This window comes from Acomys minous (assembly GCF_964271855.1).
Source record: "Acomys minous genome assembly, chromosome: 2".
NCBI classification, from domain to species: domain Eukaryota; kingdom Metazoa; phylum Chordata; class Mammalia; order Rodentia; family Muridae; genus Acomys; species Acomys minous.
Genome location: NC_140484.1, coordinates 26,131,973 through 26,154,182, shown reverse-complemented (window position 1 = coordinate 26,154,182; position 22,210 = coordinate 26,131,973). Strand labels below are relative to the sequence as shown.

The 22,210-nt window shown below is 42.4% G+C and overlaps 1 long non-coding RNA gene across 2 annotated transcripts; it reads right to left on the bottom strand.

Annotated features, from left to right (window-relative positions):
• Positions 1-8,659: 8,659 nt before the first annotated feature.
• LOC311592064 lies at positions 8,660-14,373 on the bottom strand. 2 transcript variants are annotated; one of them, XR_014777278.1, is made up of 4 exons: positions 14,119-14,373; positions 13,246-13,304; positions 12,112-12,240; positions 8,660-11,287 (listed from the first exon to the last, which is right to left on the bottom strand). It is a non-coding gene; the product is annotated as an uncharacterized lncRNA (long non-coding RNA). The 2 variants fall into 2 exon arrangements; XR_014777279.1 differs by having other exon boundaries at positions 14,154-14,373.
• Between the last annotated feature and the right edge of the window lie 7,837 nt (positions 14,374-22,210).

Here is a 22,210-nt window from a genome sequence, read left to right as displayed (position 1 = left end):
GCACACGGGCAGATTGAGATCGTGGCAATAAAGACTAGCTGGAATGCTTAGCAGATACTCACTCCAAACTGAGGAACAGATGCAACTCTCTCCCTTGGCCTGGTGGTGGCGCCTCACAGACCCATTCATCTGACCTTCTGCCGTGTTTATGAAGAGACCAATGAGAAGAAAACTCATGACTGTCCCTCGGACTTCAGCTTAGCTCACTCTCTGTTGTTAATGCAGCCAACCTCAAATTTCTGTCCATCCATCTCCCTGTTGTTAGCGTGGGCCTGGTCCTACCTTTCGCTTTCCAGTCTCTGCGGTTCAGGTCCCGTGTATCATTTCCGAAGCTCCACTCTGCTCCTGCAGCCTGTGTCTTCCATCACCACAACAACTGACACTGGCAGACACTGGTTCCTAATTCCTGCCTAGGCTATCTGATCGTGGCTTCCCAGCTTCTAGCTCATTGAACAGCCTTTGAAACTATCCACAGCCGTTCTGTAGAATACACATACACATATCATATGTGTGACATGTAATGTATCATCTGAGTATTAGTAATTAAGATTGGAGTAAAAGAATCTGTGTTTGTCACTCAGAAAGGGTGAAATCTGGGCAAATTGCTGCCAGTAAAACTGATCCATATATATATGGGATGACATGGAAAGACAGAAATGTGGGCTCACCTATATTTCTGACATGATATTGATATGCGTATGACACTTGAAAATTCCTAAGTTGTTTTAAATATTTCAAAGGTTTTTGAAAAATAAATTACATCTAATATCGAATTGTCAGTTTATTTGGTGAAGCATGCAAATGTGCCAAATCCCTTAAATACTGTAAACATTTTCTGCACACAGTGCCAATTGTTCACATTTTCTTTTTAAAGTACAGCTTCGGATAGCTTGACAATCTTAGGCAAGTTGATACGGTTTTCCCAATCATCTGGAGATATGTATGTTTGTATGTATGTATGCATACAGTGTTCTGTCTGCATGTACACTTGTAGGCCAGAAGAGGGCACCAGATCACATTATAGATGGTTGTGAGCCACCATGTGGCTGCTGGGACTTGAACTCAGGACTTCTGGAAGAGCAGTCAGTGTTCTTAACCACTGAGCCATCTCTCCAGGTCCCTCATCTGGGGATTTTTAGGGCATATTGAAGCTTGAGGAAGAGGAAGTTTGCTTTGTTTTGGCTTTTGTTTCTACATTGTCAGCACCTCCAAACCAGCGCCTCCTGCATGCCAGGTAAGCCCTCTACCAGTGAGCTATAGTCTTAGCCTTCTCGAGTTATTCTTTGGATTGTATACGAATTACACACCTCTGCTATGAAGTGGCATGGACTCCAGACTCCCAGGAGTTTAAGAATTAGTTAGTTCTTCTCATAAAAGAATGCCCAATGAGACTGCAGTTTACTTCCTCTTCAGTGCGGTTTGATTTTGTATTTCTTCTGTTTCCTAATATGCTTAGGCACCCTCATGACCCCTTTCTCCACAGTCTCTGAAGCAAACCTTTTGTAGCTCTGTAAGAACTCCTTTGTACCTTCCCTTAGTTTCCTAATCGAATTGTTTCCTAATGTAACTTAAATATCTTACAACTGGCTTAGGAAACACACTCACCCTTTCTCCACTGGCAAAGCCATTCTCCAAAGCAACTCTTTTGTAAGCCCATAACAGCTCCTTGTAGATTCTTTCAACTAATTTGTGAAGAAAGAACTTTTCATTTCCCTGCCCCATTGCCAAAGCTGATGCTGGCTCCTCATCTAAGCTCTCCTCCTTGAACTTTAAAAGTTTAAGTTGTTTTCTATGTACACCACGGTTCATCTAGCTGTTGTCCATCTGGTTTTAAAGGAACCATAGACATTTTACAACTGTGGAAAAATAACTCTAATTTGGTAACCCTAGGTCACTGGATCTCAAACACTGAACTACCAGGTATGTTAAAATTAAATTTAAATTTCGACAGCTTCTGAAACTCCACAGAACATTTTATGCTAAAAGACACTGTGTTGTTTCACTAAGAACTAAAAACCTTTGTTAATGCCTGAAGATGTTTCGATGTCACACCTAGTGCCTGGGAGGTTTTTGCATGATAGATAGCAGCCAGGGACACTGCTGAGAAAGCCACAGCACCTGGGATAGCTCCTCACAGCAAGGCCTGCCCAGTCCACAAAGGTGGTAAGAAAACAATAGGGTTCTAAAGTCATGAGTCAGCTACCTACTCTGCAAACTCCATTAGTCCTCCAATGGCTCAGGAATTAGCTAGATGACTTAACATTGTGAGCCAGTTTCCTAGGAAAACCTGTTTCACACCATGAGACAAATAATGGTACTCAGTGTGAATTTACCAGCCCTGAGAAGGGGAAGAAAGAGCTGCCTGCTGTACTTGTTGCATGGTAACTTTTCTTTGCTTCTTGTAGGGGTTCAGTGTTCACTGCCTATCTGTGACTTTTAACTTACTTTAAGATAGAGAATTATTAAGATATTTGGAAAGAAAGAGGATTTGCTTTTTAAAACTTGGCTTGCTAAGGTCAGAGCTGCTAGTCCTGAACTGCCCAGATTCCTATCCTTGACCTTGGCAAAGCCCAGATCTTTCCAACCAACCACTTACCACAGCATAAGACTTAGTATCTTGAGTGATTCTATCAAAGCTATTTCCCTTTATCATTCATTAATTCAACCAAAGAAGTGGATGAACCTATTCACTGACTCACAGTAAAACGTGTTATCATGTTCAACTTAAAATTGCTTTCACAGTGCTGAGCATTGAAGCATCTAGTGTGTTTGAATGGCATAAGTCAGTATTTGGTACACGGCCCTTATAAGGCCCTTAGCCTACTGACTCATAGAAATTTTCTTTAGCTTTTATTGATTGATTAGTTGACTGATTTGACACAGGGTCTTACTCTAGCTCAGTGCAGCCTTGAATTCACAAATCCATGCTGTTTTAACTTTCCTGAGTGCTTCTGGAATTGCAAGTGTGAACCACTCTGCCCCACTAGAAGATTTCTTTGATGTCCTTCATCTCTCTTTCTCACCTACAGTTTACATTTCTCACCCCTACAACTATGACTGGAGTTGAGTGTATGATGTAGTGTTTAAAGAGGCTAATAAAAACTGGCAGATAGGAATTCTACAGGACACTTGAAGAACAAGGACACACATTTATAGCTTAGGCATATTTTAAATTGTGTGTGTGTGTGTGTGTGTGTGTGTGTGTGTGTGTGTGAATGTACGTATTTTTGTTGTGTGTGGGTATGAGTGTATACGTGTGGTGTGGTGTGTAGAGGGGTGTGTGGGCAAGAAGTCCTGGAAAAAGAGCTGTGTCTGTAAAGACTGGCTGACTGATTAGAATTGCAGTAATGTAAAAGAGGTTGGGATGCTGCAGGTCCAGAGCCTACTATACTTTACCTTGGGCTAGTATTAGCCCCCTAAGTAGCCATGACCACCCGGCCACCTCTATGTCAGCACTAACATCATGTGACTAAGAGATTTTTAAAAAACCCTTTTAAAATCTCTTAACTTAGCAGGCCACTAACTTATGCCTACCTCACATTTAAGGATGTCATCACTTTACAAGAGAGATTACCCCACCTCGGTGTAACTCCTGCCTCTCTGATGTCTCCGCCAGTGCACTTTTTAAAAGCCTTAATTCATAATTCTCTTTGTTCTCTTGCTATAAAACACCATGAAAGTGCTTGTACATTAGAAATGTATACTTTGAGGAGACCTGAACATATGTGCCTCACATTGCTCCAGAATAAATCATATCTTTTACACCTCTGAGGAGACAGTTTGTTTCCTTCCATGACAAACCCTCCATCCACGTGGAGGGCAGAGGACAACCCTGAGTAGTGGCTGAGCCAGGATCTCTCCTGTTGCCTCCAGTGCTTTGCGGCACACTCCAGGCGAGATGCCCTGGAGCCTCTGGGTGATGCTTCTGTCTCCATCTTCATCTCACATAGAAACACTGGAATTGCAGATGCTTGCCACATGTCAGATTTCAATTGCTTATTTTAAGCAAAAGTTTCAGTGTTTGACAGAAAAGGAAATATTTATGTTTCTTACATTGGAGAGATGCAAGAACTTTTAATGCCTTTATCCCTTTATCTTTATCAATATCAGCACCATCCTCATCATTATGCAGTATCCTTAAGAAAAGCTCCAGAGTTTGGAAAATAAAAATCCCTTGACCCACATCAGCAGTAATGAAGCGGTCTCTGGGCTAGGATATAGAGACCTGAAACTAGGATTGGGTAACCTTAGGGTGTGGTGATCTTTATTCGTCTCTTTCTCAAAGCAAAGCCTGGTAGGAGATAGCCCAACGTGGTTCAGTCCTCACAGTTTATCTGGCTCCACACATAGTTTTGGACTTGCACTTAAATGTGCCAGAGTTTAAGATTCTAAACACTCTTCAAATAAAACAAACAAAACTGAACAGTGAGCGGCATCCACTTCCTTCTTCTTGCCCAACTCTGAACAGCTGGCTTTGGAGGGGTGCTTTCAAGCCAAGGCTATCATGTTATCTGGATCTAGGCATGAAGCCACAAAGATCCCTTATGACGCATGGTCTGTGAAGTCAGAACATGTCATGGAACATTGATTTTTGACCTACTAAAGTTCCTAGGCACTACTGTTATGTTTTTCTTCTTTGAGCTCATGCCGTCTCATTGTGAGTGGTGTTCTTTCCCCAGAGGAAGAAAAAGACGACAGTTGATTTACTGTGAGACCTAATACATACGAGATCTCAGTGACAAGTAATTTGAGGATGGATAAAACTTGGGAGAATTTAAACAACCTAAGTAGTGGGGAGAGATATTAATAAGAGATGAACGGCTCTTTGAAAAGACAAGTGAGCGGTCAAGAGAACAGATGTAATGTTTGTGAAATGTGTTCTACCTCTTCCTTGCCAATCATGCTCCCCTGGAGCAGGGATTTGGGGTAGGTGCCATTTGCTCTCTGGAAGCAAAATGATTCTGAAGAGCATTCACAGCTCACTCGTTTTTCAGAACTTGGCTCCTTTAGACAAAAGAAGGGAGACCGACACAGTTCTGCATGACCATGCCTTCGGAATCTGTGGTTTTAGCTTAAAATACTCTTCATACAAATATGCCATGTTTTAAGTGATGTGTTCTGATCTTTTTCATTTCCTAAATAGACATAGAAAGTATCTGTGATTCTAAAAGGATTAAGATGAAAGACAGTTAGGAACAAGCTTCCTGTGTGGCTGGAGAAATAGCTCAGTTGGTAAAGTGCTTGCCTCAAAAACACAAAGACCTCAGTTGGAGTCTCTGAATTCACATCACAACCAAACCTGCCAAGAGCCAACCTGTTAAGGGAGCTCACTAGGCATGTGGGCTGTCTAAGAGGTGATCTGGTGTTTGCAAGGTCTTATACCATGATGTACCCTCAAACTGCTTCCAGCCTCTGACATGCTGTCAGGAACCATTGATTTGGGAAAGTCCAGGAGGCATGGGAGATCTCTGGAGGTGATCCAATATTTGCAAGGTCTGTATTGCGATGTGCCCCAGAATTGCTTCCAACCTCTGACTACCCTGTCAATTGTGCATTGCTGCATCTCTCTGAAATCTGGCATTAGAGCTGGGCATGGTGGCACACGCCTTTAATCCCAGCATCCAGGGAGGCAGAGGCAGGTGAATCACTATGAGTCTAAGGCCAGCTTGGTCTACAAAGTGAGTCCAGGACAATCAGGACTACATTCATGGCCAGCCCAGTCTACAAAGCGAGTCCAGGATAGCCAAGATTACACAGAGAAACCCTATCTCAAAAAACCAAAAGTAAATACATCTGGCATTGGTGTGAATTGCTATTTTCTGAGTACTGACCAGCTCTGATTGAGCAAACTTCCTAGAGGATCTTATTGAAGATGTACTTTTTGTTATCCAGATGAATTAATCCCTGATTATGGAATTCCTGATTTGACTCAAATAGTTTTAAAAGTTAAAGTTAGTTTATGGCTGCAATAAATACCTTCGTGGACCTCCAGATGCCTCACCAGGATAGCCTACCAGCAGATTTGTGGCTTCAGATAAGCCTCCACCGCAGATGGCACCACGAATCCCGGTATTTCACCATAAATATAGCCAAATTTGTTTAAACTCCATGTGAACCTATATGGAATGAAGTTACCTAGAGATGTCTGAATTTACTGTTTCTTAGAATGAAAGACAGACAAAATTATTGTCCTGAGCTCATAATGAACTAAGAGCTGGATAACGTATAGTCAGGTCCGTCCTAACTGATAAGTTGTATACTCTTGTAAGTTTCAGACCCTATTAACCTTAGCCCTGCCAACTCACCATGAACTTATGTAATGGATACATAGATAAGAAATGTTTAGCTTTAAAACATGTAACCTGTTATATCTTAGAATTCATCTGTTTTTGTGATTAATTGTACTCTTTTGACTATGTGGTAATTCCCTTTTCTCAGAAGTATAAGTACAGTCTACAATAAACGTGGAGAGGAGAAAATTGAGAAAATTGAGGCGAGCAGAGGAATAAAGATTGAGCAGCTTAACTTCAGGTGAAGTTAAGACGCCTGACTTCATTCACCTTTTCTCCTGATCCTCTTCTCTTGAATATATGTGTGTGAGTGGCTTATTTTCTGTCTCTCTCTCTTACTTCTTATTTCTCTATAGATTCGCAAATAAGTTAGCAGACTCAGGGCCATCAGCCTTCTACAGCTAATAAGCCTAAGTTTACACCAACTTACTGGAGATCTCCACAAAGAGGCCTATCTACAGATCAAAGAGCCTCCCTTTATGACCCCTGTGCAGTTTCCAGCCAGAAGCCGCTTTTACAGCCTCAGCCATAGGAAAGTTGTGGTCAGTTTAAGTTCTCCTCAGCCGCAGTACAGCCAGTCCCTAGAGAAGAAACCTTGGGCTCTTTTTCCCTTTCCTTTCCTTTTTCTCCTTTCAATCCTGATCGGTTGCCTGAGCCATCAGCTCTGGCCACCCAAGAGATAAAGTGAACGAAAAGGGCATCTGCATCCAACACCAGAGAAACTACCCTGGACCCTCTCCAGAGCACCAGCCGGGCATTAACACAAACCAAACCAAACACAAAGGCCTGTGTCACACACTTGTAATCCTAGCACTGGGGAGGTACAGCTGGGCAGATTCATGGGGTTGGAGGCCAAGCAGCCTACCCTACTTGGAGAAGATGAGAACAGTAAGAGACCTGTTGTCAAAGATATAGAATGAAAAAAGTAGACAGCATATTAGAAACAATCTAATATGCCAATATAATATCTATTATCTAATATGCTGATCTAATATCTAATAAACTGAGGCTGTCTGTTATCTCTCTCTCTCACACACACACACACATGTACATATATAATATGTGTATATATGTGTGTGTGCGTTTATAATATATGTGCATGTTACTTGTGTTTATATATATTACACATATATAACACCTATGTATACATACTATATACATATATGTGCATGCATAAATGTATATGCACATGTAAAATATATGTTGTATGTTTGTATGTATACATATGTATATATACACATACATAATATACATATAACAAACATACGCACAGCATGCATAGCAGACAGCTCATAAAGTCCTTAAGTATATATAATATTCATTGTGCCAGACAATAGTCAAGCTTTACTTGTATTAACACCACTCACATCGCCAACCATCCTACATATGAGGCATAACTACCCTTTTTAAACAGTGAGGACTCTGAGCTACAGAGACCTGAAGCAACTTCTTCAGGGCTGTACAGTAAACGGCTACACAGAAAGGAAAGCTGGGAAATTCAGCTTCAGAATCTGTGATTTCAACCACTGTAGGATGGGATGTTATTGCCTCTGTCCATGAACATGTTCACAACTGCCTTATGTGTGAAATCCAATAGCTGAACTTTTCCATGCTATACAATAGTCTTCCTCAGAGTTCCTTCCTTGCTATAAGTAACAACGTCCATTTATTTAGCATTCCAGAACCTTCAGCCATGAACACAGCACATCGCATGTTTATAGTTTAGACATAACAGAGAACTTAATCCACATGGCCTCGTTTAGTCCTCCTTCTTCTTTTTTTTAGAATAACCCCATTAGATTGTTGCTATTATTATCCCCCTTTCCCTGATAAGGAAACTGAGCCTCTGAGAGGTAAGGTTATCTTCTCCAGATAACAGTCAGCGAGAGGCAAAGCCCAGCCCCAACCTCAGCCCTGCGTGTGCGGCACTCCTCTGTACCTCTATGTGCTCTGGCTACCTACAAGAAAATGCTGTTCATTCGATCTCAGTGGGCTTGCTGCTGTGACGTTTTCATCCTTTCCTGATCATGTTTTACTGTCACCCAAGTACAGCTAGTCCTTGACTTTTTTTTTTTTTTAATTAATTCAATGGGACCAGCTATTTTCCTGTTATAATACAACACTGGCATTACTAACTCCGGCCACCCAAATGCTATCGCTGATAAAAATCAATGCTTAGAAGGCTTCTGTGTTGGGCCACTACACTGAGTGACACAAGAAAAAAACTTCTGTCCTCACTGCAGATAGGTCACAGATGACAGCATGGATACTGCTGAAGTCCAACTCGGTGAACCAACGTGTTTAGTGTTTACTCCAGTTTCTCACTCTATGACAAACACCATGACCAAAAGCAAACTGGGGGAGGAAAGGATTTATTTCATCTTACAACTCCCAGATCCCAGGTGACTGAGGGAAGTCAGGGCAAGAATTCAAGGCAGGAACCGAAGCAGATACCATAGAGGATTGTTACCAACTGCCTTGTTCATTATGGTTGCTCAGCTTGCTTTTGTAAAAACCGAAGGGCTATCTGCCATGGAATGATATTGTCCACAGTGATCTAGCCCTTCCCACGGCGATCAGGAATCAAGAAAACCTCTCGCACGCAGACTTACCCGCGGGCCAATCAGATGGAGACAATTCCTCAATTGGGGGTCCCTCTTCCAAGGGGACTCTAGTTTGTGTTCCGCTGACAAAAACTAGCCAGCATAGGATTTCTTTCAGGAATAATGAGTGAGGGGCTTTTTCCAGGAGCAGAAATGACTCAAAAACAGCTGCAACACCAAATGTGAGTGACAGTTTATGAAACCTGGAAACGCGGAGTGTGCCACACGCCCTGCAAGCAGCTCAGCTGGTGTCTTTTCCAGGCCTCTTGGATGATTTGGGTCTTGCAGGCAGCTCGCCTTGTCTGGACCTCTCTCTCAGCCGTCAGTCCTCGTGGCTTAAATATGCTTCCAAATCCTACGCAATTTCCTGAGTGGGGGGGGGGGGGGGGCTAGTGAATCTGATCAGTTTCCACAATTTCCTGAAGTTGTTGAGTTATTTCCTGAGCTTAAGACGCTCCCCCGCAAAGTGGGAAGCTTCACTTCCTCTCAGAACGTCGGTTCTCAACCTGTGGGTCGGGGGCCCTTTTGGGGATGGCATATTAAATATACTGCATGTTAGAAACTTCCATTATGATTCGTAACAGTAGCAAAATTACAGCTACTGAGTAGCAACAAAATGCTTTTATGGCTGGTGTTAGGGTTTCATGGCAGAAGGAAGGACACCTAGGTGGATTGGAACCAAGGACCACCACAAAGTCACACCATGCAACAGGCCTCATGTTGGAGATATGTGGGGGCGAGGGGCAGGGAAGAGGTTGGCTCTGAGCGAGGGTGGAAGGGAAAGAGGGAGCGGGCTGTGCAGGCACTGGCTTTTTATGAAGGGCAGGTAGCCCGTGAGCATAGGGAGCACGCGCAACTCCTGGCTACAGTGGCAACGTGTCACATTTTCGCAGCTGGTGATGATGTGGTTGCTGTCTCTGGGTGACTGAAGCTGGGCTTGAGGGGAGGAGGTTTCCAACCGTTGGGGTCACCACAACATCAGGAACTGTATGAAGGGGTCACTGCATTCGGAAGTTTGAGAACCATTGTCTTAGAACACCCTACTGTTTCACCTGCACCTTAACATCCTGTGTCTTAACAAACTTCCTTCGAAGGCTCAGAGAAAATTGCTTCACTCTCAGAGCAAAGAAGCCCTGATATCCACAGATGCAAACAGCGGGAGGCAGTATTTTTGACAGCAGTCTAAGAAGGCCAGATAAAGTAGAATCTGAAGGCAGATCTTCTGTATGTGGCCCTGGCCCTTTCCCCAAGGACTTTGCTTCCATTCATGGCTCCTGACTGTACAGAACTGATGGAAATTCCATAGTAGTGCCCTTTGCTTAATGCCCGAGGCCAGAGCATGTGTTCAAGGACCTGCAGCTGGCCAGTTATTGTGCTCAGATGAGAGAGTGGAAAGCGCTGCAGGCACAGTTGTGAGTGATGAACAGTGTTCAGGTGAACAATGGAACAGTGATTGAGTGGGGTTTGGGACCACTGTGTTCCATATGAGACCTTAGTTCAGTTTTGTTTTATTTTGTTCTTTTTTTTTCCCCTTCTTTCTTTTCTTTTTTCTTTTTTTGTTTGTTTTGTTGTTGTTGTTGTTGTTTTGTTTTGTTTTGTTTTGTTTGGCTTTTTGGTTTTTTGGTTTTCCAAGACAGGGCTTATCTGTGTAATCTTGGCTGTCCTGGACTAGCTTTGTAGACCAGGCTAGCCTCGAACTCACAGAGATCCACCTGTCTCTGCCTCCCTGAGTGCTGGGATTAAAGGCATGTGCCAAAGCATCTGGCTCTTAGCTCAGTTTTTATGAAGGGTTTGGGTTGCTGGATTTTAATTTCCTGATCTAGTTTTCTGTGTGAATTTCAACCTACCTCAACTTTCCTGTCTTCATGGTTGAACTGATAGGCCCACGATCTTACACCTGTTTAAACTGACATCACAATCATGTCCAGACCAAACATTACAAACAAAACCCAGAAATGTTACAGCATAACTAAAAATAAGAGTCTGCTGATGGAGTGGTAATCTTCTTGGCTTTGTCCTTACAAATTTGCTCTTTTCAGGTAAGATCTCTGAGTGTACTCCTTCTTTTCTTGTTTTTGTCCTCTGTCACTTTGCTTTCTGCCTTTTGAGACAGGACTTTCTGGTATATCTCAGGCTGGTTTTGAACTTGAGAATCCCCCTGACACAGCCTTCTTCTTCTTCTTCTTCTTCTTTTTTTTTTAAGATTTATTTATTTTATATAGATGAGTGCTTTATCTGTGTTTACACCTGTAGGCCAGAAGAGGGCACTAGAGCTCATCATAGATGGTTGTGAGTCACGATGTGGTTGTTGGAAATTGAACTCAGGACCTCTGGAAGACAAGACAGTGCTCTTAACCATTGAGACATCTCTCCAGCCCCTGATGTAGCAGCCTTCTTGAGAGAGAGAGAGAGAGAGAGAGAGAGAGAGAGAGAGAGAGAGAGAGAGAGAGAGAGAGAGAGAGAGAGAGAGAGAGAGAGAGAGAGAGGGAGGGAGGGGGGAGGGGGAGGGAGAGAGAGAGAGAGAGAGAAGAAGAAGAAGAAGAAGAAGAAGAAGAAGAAGAAGAAGAAGAAGAAGAAGAAGAAGAAGAAGAAGAAGAAGAAGAAAGAAGGAGGAGGAGGAGCCTAATAGAGCCAACTACCATCTGGCACTTTAAAAGCTTAAACCCAGTCGCACTAAGGACACCTGAGTTCTCCAGCTCTCTGAGTGCTGCTTGAGTCCTTAATGGCCAATTTTCCACATCTTGAACACTGCCATCATATCGTGGGTGAGCACTGGGATCATCAGTGAGCACCACTATCATGGGTGAGTACTGCCATCATGGGTGAGCACCACCACTACTCGTTCTGCCTGGCTTAAGCATCAGTGTTTTCACCTGAAAAGTAGACTAGTCATAGAATTAAATGAGCTGCTGAGCCTGGTGGTTTATGCCAGCCATCCCAGCACCCAGAAAGCTAAGACAAGAAGATGGTGAGTTCAAGGCCAGCCAGGACCACCATAGTAAAAGACTTTGTCTCCCAAAAACTAAACAAAAACAATGCATCAATGAGTTATCAACTTAAAGTGTCTTTGAAGTACATAAGAAACTGTCTACGACAGCAGCTGCCATCAGTTCCTCTGATCCCCATGCCTGTGTGCTGCTCTGGGTGTAAATATGTGATTGACTTTCAAACAAGCCCCATCCCATAGCACATTAGGAACCAGTCAACTTGATATTTACCTGCCAAGGCAAGACCATTAAACATCGAGGGACCAAAAATTCCCTGACAGAGAACTTTCCTCTGGATGCTCCGACTTCCAGTGCATAAGAATATGACTTTGACATATTTTCAATGTCTTCCCAGAAGTCCTGGAAACACAGAAAAACCAGTAAGATCAAACAAACTCTCTGGAATCGGGAATAGGCTAGCCCTGCCTTCAGGGAGACAGGGCTTGTCTTGGGTGGGATAACTCTATCCTTGGATGCTTCTGACAACTCCTAGCTCTAACTCTAATCCCTTGAGTTTGGAGCTGTAGGGTCCAGGATATTAAATGATGGGCCATATAGCTTCTTTGTACGAGTGTCAATAATATGTTTTAATAGGCACACGAGAGATCCACAAAGCCCAGGAAACATTTGGATTTTCCTTTGACTGGATCTTACTTCTTTTCAATATCCATTCACCTGTGGCCTAAGAGCCTTTTAGGGTTTTTGCTCTTGGAACATTCTCATTAATCTGTGTAGGGGCTACATAGAACATTCCACTTTACAATGTTATAACCCTAGCACATGCTCCAGGCTCAGAGAATGATGCCCATTGCCAAGGAACTTGGTCACATTAGTTTGATTTGTTAAGTTTAAAATAAACATGTAAGGAATGTGATAAATAAATATAAACTTAAATATATCATAGAATATATGTATATGTATAAATTTAAACATTTTGGATATATTTTATACAAAATTTTCAAAATCAATATTTCAATAAAATATGAAATGTATAGAATGAAATTCTTGCATTTTTGTTTAAGATATTAAATAGAAAAATTGGTAACAAAAGTCTCCTTATTCATCTCTAGATAGTCTCATTCTATACCTCTGAGAAGATAATAAAACATTCTTTTTTTACACTATCCTAAGTCTAAGAAAATGTAAGTAATTAGAAATGTACAAATCCATTTTTTGGATAAATTTTAAGTAGCATTACCCATGAACTTTTGGGTGCGGCTTGAATCTAATCTAACTTTGGCCCTCGGTTCATAATTCTAACCATTAAAGGGCCACAGTCAAGTTTGAACAATAAGAAAACTATATGGTGCTGTAGAAGTGAGGGAGGGGAGGAAGAACCAGCTGAAAGATTAAGAGGCCACTTACCTGCCAGTAGGACATCGGGCAGCTTCCTACCCTCCAGCTAAGCTATCTACATGAGGGAGCTGGTGAGGCAACACAGAAAATTTCAAGCATCATCAGAAGTCTGATCCCCCTCAGAGTTCTTCCCTATATAAATGGCAGTAAAGACATGTAATTATGCTGCAAAATTACTTAGAAACATACCCTTCAAATCTTAGGTCTACCTCTAGCACAAGCGTTTCCACTATGATGTCCAGAAATATTCAGGTGGTGCTATTTGCTGTAGACAAATACTAGAACCAACCAGACTTCCCCCAGTTGCAGAGTAAACAGATAATATTTAAGATGGTGATAAAGTTGAACACTGCCGAGCAGTGAGATTGAAAAATCTATTTTAGCTACAGAAAAAAAAATATAGATACAGTGCGCAAACAAGGTATAAAGCAAAGAAGCTGGACACAAGGTGATCTAGGCTTATAATCCTACATGTATAAATTAATTTTTTAGTACTAACAATCAAATCCAGGGCCTTGTGCATGCTAGGCAAGCTGGCAGCCGTGGGGCTATACCCCTTATTTCCCACTTTAAAAATTTTACACAATTTGAAAGTGGCAAACTAACAACGTTGGGCTTTGAGAAATGAATCCACAAATCACCTTTCAAAACTAAAAAAAAAATGCCTCAGAAGTAACTCGAGGAATTTCTTGGATGTTGGAAATAGCCTATGTCTTAATCTGGATTACGTCTTCCAGCACGTTTATTCACTTTAGGATAATTAATTGAACATATAATCCATATATTTTTTTTTATTACAATATCTTTATATTACAAATACCCTCTCTTTCCTCCCTCCCTGCACCCCCTCCCCTCTTTCAGGACAAAGAGATTTAAACATGCCATTGGTTCACAAATGTTTTCTGAAAGCCACTTGCCTGAGTGCTGTTTACTCCTCTTTCCACTCCCTTTCACTGACTGTTCTCTCACAGAATTCCCACCGGCAACTTGTCTTTCTTCTTCTCTTGCTTCTCCCGGTGGAGATGACTGTTTCCACGTAAGGTTATGCAACGGCTTGGCACCTAGGACTGTGTTTCCCCTCAACCCTGAGTCATATATGTGGCATTGTTGCATCCAGATCATTTGAGAAACATAACAGGAAAAACCGGGATCCCTCTCAGGTGAAAAACAAACAAACAAACAAACAAACAGAAGAATAATTAATACTAAGAATAACTTCCAAGTGGAGCAAACAGCTCTGCTAAGAGCCTGGAATTGAAAGCCTGTCCCTGAGGGAAATTATAGATCTCTTTGACAGTGTCCTTAAAATTCACGGTATCCATTTTAGAAATATAAAATGATTACTAATATAGTAGACATTTTTCCTATTGTTTGGGCTGCAATCCTGAAACATATGTGTTTGGAGGCTTTCTCACTCTCAAACTGTCAAAGAATAAAAATTAATAATCAGAGCAAAACAACAAAAAAAGGGGAAAGATTTCTCAAATTCCTTTCCTCCTCTGACACAGGTCCTGAGTAGAAGCCGTGGCCTTTTCTTTCCAGTGACTATTTCCAGGTTCTAAAAGCAGTAGGCAAAAATTTAGCCAAGAATTCTAAGAAATGTGAAAGGCCTAAAGTTTGTTTTTGTTTGTTTATTTGTTTGTTTGCTTGTTATATTGGCTGTAGGCTGGTGAGTAAGCCAGCTGTAGAAAAACTGGTACATGACATAATAACAGTTGTGGGCCAAAACCATATGCCGTCTGTGAATCTGAGCTTGTTTGTGTACCTATTCCCCATCACGACCAAGGCTCTGATGGGAGAGCTGTGGATGGGCTTCTAGATACGTCCGGATCTGAGGTGTCTGTGTTCCAGAGAAAGAACAGGCACACACACCTCTGCTCTGGAGAAAAATAATCTCTCTACCTTCAATGTCTATGCAAACGTATTTGGGGGGAAAAAAATCTTAGAACAAAGGCAAAAAGTGCTCCAGATTGAACGAAGGACAGAAATGGAAAAACGGCAACAAAAAATTGTTTCCAAAGGCAGGGCTCAATGGTGAAGGCATTAGTTGGAGTGACTCAGCCTCATGATGCTGCAGTTAGTATCTGCCCCAAACCAGTTCTGGATCCCGATCCCAGGTAGGGACTTTGAGAGCTCCATCCAGGACCTCTTTCCCTCCCGGCTAGGCTATCTATCTTGACTAATGCTCTAAAGAAGTGGTGACACTTTCCTTGGAAATGCCAATTCAACACCACTTCCTGTCTTTTGTTTTGCTTGGCTCATTTAGCCTCTTAGGCAGCAGGAAGGTCAGCTGCCCTGCAATTTATTAAAGCCAGGTGCACGTTATCTGCCGCCTTCAGTTTTAAGAACTAGGAAGTGCAGCCAGAGGTGGTGGTGCACACTTTTAATCCCAGCACTGGAAGAGGCAGACCCCTGTGAGTTTGAGGCCAGCCTGGTCTATGAAGAGTGTCCAGGCCAGCCAAGGCTACACAGAGAAGCCCTGTCTGGAAAAAACAAAGCAAACACAAACAAACAAACAAACAAACAAAAGAAGTAGAAAGTGAGTATATGAATCAGAGTCTGGACTTGGAGTAAAATGCCTTGTGAACAGTTTCTGAAGGCATTAGATCCCTGGAATTCGGGTTTCTAGAACCTTGAGGAGAGTCTGTCATAATCTAAATAAAGAAACTCAGTTTCCAGCAGAGATCAAAGAGTCTGACCATTTGTTGGTTGTTGATTGAGTGTTGTTTCTCTGTACCAGCAACGCCTCCCAGAGCACCATTTCTTGCTTCATGAAAGATAATCTTTGTTCATTGGTTTGTTCAAGAATGTACAGTAATTGGACAGTTACCTGTGGACATGAGGTGGCTGTGTTACAGAGAAGGAACAAGCACACACACACCCTTGCTCTGTAGAGAATTACTGAAATCCAAAAAATGTTATGCTTGAAGTTAATATTGGCCTAATATTTAATATTGGTTTTCATCTCTAAAAATGTTTCACAATGTCCTTACAGTAGGTCTTTCTTATAATTTTCCAAGGTGACTTTGATATCCTGTACGCTGACAACTCTATGATGGGCTGTGTTATCTTACCATTTCTGTATTGCACATTAATTAAATGCTACACTGCAGCCCCCCTCAGCTATTGGAATAAGGAGTCCTACCATCGTCATCTGGTTTGCTGCTCAATTAAAAAGGAAAGAAGGGACAGAAAAGAGATGGTTCAGTGGCTTAGAGCACTTGTTGATTTTGCAGAGGACCCAGGTTGGTGCCCAGAACTCATATGGTGACTCACAACCACGTTATTCCAGCCCTCTCCGGTTTCTTCAGGCACCAAGTCCACATGTGGAGCACACTACATACATGTGGGAAACCACAAAATAAAGTCAATAAATCTCTTAAAAACTGGATGAAAGCAGGGCGCCCACATGCTGTCAGCTATAGTACTTACTGTTTCTCTGTAAACCATGCCTTTTGTAAGATTGTGTTTTAAGCAAATGAATAGTAGTTGTTTGTTTATTAAAAAGTTATTTTATGTGTATGTGTCTGTGTCTGTGTAAGAAAATGTGCAGGTGAGTGCAGTGCCTTTGGAGGACAGAAAAGGATGTTGGCTCCCCTGGAGCTGGAGGTATAGATGGTTGAGATCCACCTAAAGTGGGTGCAAAGAATTAAACTCAGGTCCTCTGCAAGAGTAGTAAGAGCTCTTAGCCACAGAAACATCTCTCCAGCCTCAATATTTATTATTTTAACTGAACGATACAGGAACACTTAATCATAAGAATTATTGTCTATATCTATGTGCCATTTCCTGATCACTTGATTTCTTGTTTTATATTTAGAACGTGTATTTCACTTATATATCTTTGGGAGAACGGGAGAGACAGATTGTAGATATAAAGTTCAGGCAGCTGGCCTTGAACTCGACCTACCTGCTTCTGCCTCAGAGTGCTGGGATTACAGAATCATGCCAGTACATCTAGCCCTTCATTTATATATTGTCTATTTTTCACCATGTAGCATATAGCTTTTTCTTTTTCAAATACCTTTGCTGGGTTGCGAACATAGCTCAACTGACAGCCTGCTTGTTCTGTACACACAAAACCTTGGGAGTCCATTTGAAGTAACAGATAAACTAGGCATGGCGGTTAATGCTTAAGATCTTAGCATTTGGGGGTGGGTAGAGGAAGGAAAATCAAAAGCTCAAGGTCATCCTAGGTTTCAAAGTGAATACACAGACTGTCTAGGATGCAGGAGACCCTGTCTTCCTTCCTTCTTTCCTTCCTTCCTTCCTTCCTTCCTTCCTTCTTTCCTTCCTCTCATGTATGTGGGTGTTTTAGTCGATACGTCATCTGCATCATCTGCATGCATGGTGCCCAAGGAGGGTGTCAGATTACCGAGACTGGAGTAACAGATGGGTTGCGAACCACAATGTGAGATCTGGAAATTAAACCTGGATCCTCTGGAAGCAGTTTTGAGTTAAACCATGCCTAAACTAAAATACAAACTATGATTTCTGTGTCATGGTGGTAGTGAAGGCCAGGCCAGTTGTTTAAAGACAAACAAGTTGTTAATGTGCCCTGATGCTTTCCGGCTCCTTGAGAAAAGAGTATGGGAGTTTCTACTAGGAAACAGCATAGTCCTGCTGGGTCAAGATGACATTGTCATCAAAAGGCATGGCCAAGGGATGGAGAGATGACTGCAGGGGAAACATGCTTCCCAGGCAAGCATAGGTACCACCTTAGAGCCCCTGAACCTGTGCTAAAGCCTGATGCTGATGCTCAATACCCCATGTTAACATGGAAAGTGGAGATGAGAGAATCCAGGAAGCTCCCAGGCCAGCCAGTTTAGAGTAATGCAGCAGAGAACAGCAGGCCCTGCTTCAGACACATTGGAAGGTGAGAGCTCACACTCACTGTCATCTGACCTCAATCTATACACACACACACACACACACACACACACACACATACACACACACTCATACACCATACACACATTATAGGTACATATACACACACTAACACACCACACACACATATACACACACTCACTACACAATACTACATACGCACACTCATACCACACACACTCACATATCACAAACACACTACACACACACATACTCATACACCACACACACACACACACACACACACACACACACACACACACACACACACCACTCACTCACAAAGATGCTTTCAAGACAAGCTTGAGAACTCTCCCTAGAATACAGGGCTGTTTTTCAGTGTGTGGATGACCTGGTTATATCTGTAGTCCTATTCTGGCAATTTCCTACAAAAATAGCCCAAAATATCATAAAGCCCTTAAATGTTCTAGCTTCAAGGAGACACACAGTCAAAGAAAAAGGCCCAAATCCTCCTCCAAAACAGTTGATTCTTAATCACATCCAGACCACCTGGGACTTTGCTGCTCCAAACACTAAACAACATTTTAGGTCCTTTGGGGGAATGGCAGGATTATTTCAGGGTTGGCTGCCACATTTTGACATAACAGTCAAACCGCTTTATAAAGCTATTAGGTACCAGAGTCTGTGCTTTTAGAATGGAACCCTGAGATGCAAGGGGACTTCTAGTCTTTAAAACTAGCCCTAAATTAGATCCCGGCTCTCGTCACACCAGACTTCATGAAGCCTTTCACTCTCTAAGTTGCAAAAAAAAACCCAGAATTTATACAGGTGTATTGACTAAATGACTGGCATCTAAGTTTCAGTTTCTTTATGAGTAAGTCCAATGTGGCTGTTATAAAGAATAACTGAAATTATATCTATATAGCATCTAGCACTCCGTCAGAGGACACCCAGGAGAACTTGAGCCTTGACTGCAAGGGCTGAAGTGTTGTCAGGTGCTGGAAATGGAAAGAATAAAAATCAAAGTGACAAAGTTAAAATGATGGCGTGTTTGGGATAAACATAGGAGAAACACGGGCAACTCCTGAGAAATTTACTTCATGGTACAGACTTAGGAGGGTATCCTCCTGGTGTTAGCAGATAGAGCCCAGATAGTGGGTCAGATCCCGAAGGATGGAGAGTAGGGCAGACTGAGACATCAAGGCTTGAACCTTACCAAGTGCCTCGTGTTTCTGGTCACTCAAGGACAAGGTCAGGTTTAGGGGCTCTTAGAAAAGAGCCAGGGCCTCAGAATGTAGTTCACTTGGTAGCCTGCTTCCTTAGCTTGTGCAATGCTCTAGGTTTGATTTTTTAGCAACACGTAAAACCGGATGTGATGGCACTGGCCTCGAATCCTGGTGCTAAGGAGGCATAAGTAGAAGGATCCAGGGTTCAAGGTCAACCCCAGCTCTATCCCAGGTGGAGATCTTTGGGACCCTGTCAGAGAAAAAGAGGGGGAGGAAACAGAGAGGAGGGGAGAGGAGGGGAGGGGAGAGGAAAGGAGAGGGGAAGAGAAGAGAAGAGAAGAGAAGAGAAGAGAAGAGAAGAGAAGAGAAGAGAGAAAAGGAGAGCCAAGAGCTGGGAGACACACAGCTCAGTAGGCAAGGACAGGCTGCACAGGCATTGAAGATCTGAGTTTGGATCCCTGGCACTCACATACAGCCAGGCATGGTTACGCACTCTGGAATTCCTCTGCTGGATGGGGAGTCAGTTGGCTCCTCAAAGCTTGTTGGCCAACTGTTCTAGCCAGTTGGTGAACTCTGGCATCAGTGAGAGATCCTGTCTCAAATGATATGGTGGGGATCAACAGATCAATAGTAGAGGATGCCAGACATCAATTTGTCCTCCTGCAATACATCTGCGTGCACCAGCATTCATGCTCACATGGAAACACACACACACACACAAACACACACACTCATGCACGCATGACAGATGCACACACATACAGTATACTATACACATACATACACACACCCCATACCCACAAATGGGTAAAAATAAAACCCAGATACAAGTCAGTATAATATTTACTATAGCTGTTAATTTCTACCCACCCTAATTTCCTAATGCTGAATGACTGGCTTTCTTAAGTCTCCACTTTAAATCACACCACTCTCCCAGGTAGGTCATGCTAGCATGCTTGTGCAGGGTCAAGAGGGGGAGGATGCAAGGTGTCCTCTATTGTTCTAATGCAGAGTCTCTCACTGAAGCTAAGGTTCACTATTTTTATTTTTATTTTTCCACTAAGGTATGGCCTACAAGCCTCAGCAATCCTCCTGTTTTCAGTTCAGTCCCCTCTCAGTTCTGAGGTGCAGGTGACCCCAGCCATGCCTGGCCTTTTACACAGATGCTGGAGGTCCTGACTCAGGCCTCCATGCTCACACAGTGAGCCCTTTTAAACACTGAACCATCGCCCCAGCATAGACTTTGTTTTGTGATCGCACTTTTCACTGCGGTAACTTCTGCTAGCAAATTTTAAATTCAACCAACACAATGCCACCTTTTATGTCTAACATGTTATCATTCAAAAGTTGTTCAAATCTGTTGAATAGCTGAGACGTATTGATTTGCTCATGTTCTGTTACATTGCTTTATGTGTTTAGTGATGCTCTATGGCTATAAAGCTCACTGATTACATTGGCGTAGCCTCAGCAGAGACCAACAGCTAAAGGATGATGATGAAGAAATCTCTCCTCTGATTAACTTTTTCTATCTTCCTCACACATTCTTGCACAATCTACCAGAAGAGCTTCTTGTTTAAAAAAAATGACAATTCAAACACTATTACTATGGTAATATCATATGTACCAAAATCCAAGAGGTCGAGGGAATATTAGCTGCAGAAAGAATTTTCGTTCTCCACCAAGGGCCTGCCTACATATTGAAATGTGTCCCAGAATAAGTTTCTTTTACCTAGAGTAAGTTTTAATTTGAATAGCATCCAATTTAGTTTCCAACCTCTTTGAGCTACAGTTCTTGATTTGCAAATAGGAAAATCTGAGTTCCCAGGAGTGTGATCCAGGACAGTTTGTAAGTGGCAACAGGGGGATCTCACAGTTGACATTGTCTGAGTTTAAAGTAGTAGGAGAAAAACACCCAAGTAAAACTCACGTGTGGAGAAATGTCAAAAGCGCCCCAAGTTTCTGCTCCTCAGAAAAGTTCTTCCTGTGTAGAAACTACCATAGCTATAACTGAAAATTGAAAGTCATTATTTTTAGCACAGATCAGTGGCTCCCAAAGTTTTTAATTTCAAAATTTCCTTAGACCTTATTTTTCTTTACAATGACAAGGTTGTGACAAATTCGAGCCCTTACAGGGGCTAAGCTGCAAATTACCAAGAAGCTAAACTCCCAGCCCTGTTCCCTGTCTCTTCCTGCCCAGCTTGAGAGATGGCTGGATTTTTCCATCTGTGTCTGCATTCAGGATAGGTCACCACCACACACACACACACACACAAATCTAGAACTCTCTACTGCAAACTCATGAAAGGACCAGAGTGGAACTGTCAATTCATGGCTTTGTGTTCTCCCGAAAAATCCTTTTGAGCTTGTTGACAGAAAGGGTTTCATGAGCTCCCCAGACCCCACCCCGTCTAAATGACTGCAAAACAGAACTGTAAGAACACATGTTTTCTAGAAGAGTCTCCTTGCTTCCAAGCACACAATGTTATCAAGTAGAGTCAGTTGGGTGTGTTGGTGCTTGTCTCTCTCCTGAGATTTGACGTTAAACATAAGTCAGAACGAGAAAATTCTAAATCTGCAACCAAGTTCAAGGCCAGCCAGCCAGTCTGGAGCCATGAGCAGTGCTGAGCCAAGAGACCACCACTTTATGTACATACCTCAAGTTGCTGGAGTAGTACATAACCAGCTTAGCATCCAGGCTAACGCAAATTCAGCCCTGCACACTTTCTACTGCCAGGTCCAAGAAATAAGATCCCAACAAACAAGGAAACTAGAGATCACTCCAAGGTCTTGGCTTCCAGATCTCTGTGTTATAACCAGAGGCAAGAAAGGACCCTTTGGTTTTGAGTCCCCACACCCAGAGGCTGTTCCACATCTCAGGACAGCTCATCGTTGATGTT